Source organism: Arachis duranensis, chromosome 3, assembly GCF_000817695.3.
Source record: "Arachis duranensis cultivar V14167 chromosome 3, aradu.V14167.gnm2.J7QH, whole genome shotgun sequence".
In the NCBI taxonomy this organism is placed as follows: domain Eukaryota; kingdom Viridiplantae; phylum Streptophyta; class Magnoliopsida; order Fabales; family Fabaceae; genus Arachis; species Arachis duranensis.
Genome location: NC_029774.3, coordinates 54,878,371 through 54,881,058, shown reverse-complemented (window position 1 = coordinate 54,881,058; position 2,688 = coordinate 54,878,371). Strand labels below are relative to the sequence as shown.

The 2,688-nt window shown below is 41.8% G+C and overlaps 1 non-coding gene across 1 annotated transcript; it reads right to left on the bottom strand.

The window, feature by feature from the left end:
• Nucleotides 1–282: 282 nt before the first annotated feature.
• Nucleotides 283–390, bottom strand: LOC127746267 (small nucleolar RNA R71). Its single transcript, XR_008007887.1, has one exon. It is a non-coding gene; the product is annotated as a small nucleolar RNA R71 (small nucleolar RNA).
• Nucleotides 391–2,688: the final 2,298 nt, after the last annotated feature.

Genomic DNA, 2,688 nt, shown 5'->3' with positions numbered 1-2,688 from the left:
ACTTCCAAATTTAATGGAAGAAGCTTCTCAATCCCTGCCATTGGAGCAAACAATTTTGAGCTGAAACCTCAACTAGTTGCTCTAACTGAGTTCTTGCAGATCTGTGAGACTGTTAAGACTAAAGGAGTAGATCCTAAAGTCTACAGGCTCATGCTTTTCCCTTTTGCTGTAAGAGACAGGGCTAGAACATGGTTAGACTCACAACCTAAAGATAGCCTGGACTCTTGGGATAAGCTGGTCACGGCCTTCTTGGCTACGTTTTTTCCTCCTCAAAAGCTGAGCAAGCTTAGAGTGGATGTTCAGACCTTCAAACAAAAAGATGGTGAATCCCTCTATGAAGCTTGGGAAAGATACAAGCAGATGACCAAAAGGTGTCCTTCTGACATGCTTTCAGAGTGGACCATTTTGGATATATTCTATTATGGTCTATCTGAGTTCTCTAAGATGTCACTGGACCATTCTGCAGGTGGATCCATTCACCTAAAGAAAATGCCTGCAGAAGCTCAAGAACTTATTGAAATGGTTGCAAACATCCAATTCATGTACACTTCTGAGAGGAATCTTGTGAGTAATGGGACGCCTCAGAGGAAGAAAGTTCTTGAAATTGATGCTTTGAATGTCATATTGGCTCAGAATAAAATGTTGACTCAGCAAGTCAACATGATTTCTCAAAGTCTGAATGGATGGAAAAATGCATCCAACAGTACTAAAGAGGCATCTTTTGAAAAAGAAGCTTATGATCCTGAGAACCCTGCAATGGCAGAGGAAAATTACATGGGTGAACCTTATGGAAACACCTATAATTCCTCATGGAGAAATCATCCAAATTTCTCATAGAAGGATCAACAAAAGCCTCAACAAGGCTTTAATAATGGTGGAAGAAACAGGCTTAGCAATAGCAAGCCTTTTCCATCATATTCTCAGCAACAGACAGAGAATTCTAAGCAAAGCCCCTCTAGCTTAGCAAACATAGTCTCTGATCTATCTAAGGCCACTTTATGTTTCATGAGTGAAACAAGGTCCTCCATTAGAAATTTGAAGGCACAAGTGGGCTAGCTGAGTAAGAAAATCACTGAAACTCCTCCTAGTACTCTCCCAAGTAATACTGAAGAGAATCCAAAAAGAGAGTGCAAGGCCATTAACATAATCAAAATGGCCGAACCTAGAGAGGAAGGGGAGGACGTGAACCCCAATGAGGAAGACCTCATGGGACGTCTCCCAGACAAGAAGGAGTTCCCTATTGAGGACCTAGAGGAATCTGAGGCTCACATAGAGACCATAGAGATTCCATTAAACCTCCTTCTGCCATTCATGAGCTCTAAAAACTATTCTTCCTCTGAAGAGGATGAAGATATAACTAGAGAACAAGTTGCTCAATATCTAGGAGCTATCATGAAGCTGAATGCCAAGTTGTTTGGTAATGAGACTTGGGAAGATGCACCTCCCTTGCTCATTAGTGAACTAGATAGATGGGTTCAGCAAACTTTACCTAAAAAGAAACAAGATCCTCGTAAATTCTTAATACCCTGTACCATGGGCACCATGACCTTTGAGAAGGCTCTGTGTGACTTGGGATCAGGTATAAATCTTATGCCACTCTCTGTAATGGAGAAATTGGGAATCTTTGAGGTACAAACTGCCACTTTCTCATTAGAGATGGCAGACAAGTCAATAAGACAAGCTTATGGAATGGTAGAGGACGTGTTAGTGAAGGTTAAAGGCATTTACATCCCTGCTGATTCCATAATCTTAGACACTAGGAAGGAAGAGGATGAATACATCATCCTTGGAAGACCCTTCCTAGCCACAGCAGGAGCTGTAATTGATGTTAACAGAGGAGAGTTAGTCCTTCAATTGAATGGGGACTACCTTGTGTTTAAGTCCCAAGGGTATCCCTCTGTAAACATGAAAAAGAGGCACGATAAGCTTCTCTCAATACAGAGTCAAACAAAGCCCCCACAATCAAACTCTAATTTTGGTGTTGGGAGGCCATAACCAAACTCTAAGTTTAGTGTTGAACCCCCACATTCAAACTCTAAGTTTGGTTTTGGGAGGTCCCAACAATGCTCTGGACATATGTGAAGCTCTATGAGAGCTCACTGTCAAGCTATTGACATTAAAGAAGCGCTTATTGGGAGGCAACCCAATTTTTATTTATCTATATTTTTATTGTTCTTTTATGTTTTATTAGATTCATGATCATGTGGAGTCACAAAACAAATACTAAAATTAAAAACAGAATAAAAAACAGCTGAGGAGATAGCACACCTTGGAGGTAGAGCTTACTGGCATTTAAACGCCAGTAAGGAGCATCTGGCTGGCGTTCAACGCCAGAATAGAGCATGAATCTGGCGTTGAATGCCAGAAACAAGCAGCAGTCTGGCGTTTAAATGCCAGGAATACACCCTGAGGAGAGCTGGCGTTAAACGCCAGAAACAAGTATGGAACTGGCGTTCAACGCCAGAAACATGCTGCAAACTGGTGTTGAACGCCCAAAACAAGCATAGAGCTGGCGTTTAATACCAGAAACAAGCATCAATCTGGCGTTAAATGCTAGGATTGCATGCAGAGGGTGTTTTACACGCCTAATTAGTGCAGGAATGATAAATCTTTGACACCTCAGGATATGTGGATCCCACAAGATCACCTCAGGATCTGTGGACCCCACAGAATCCGCACCTACCTTAA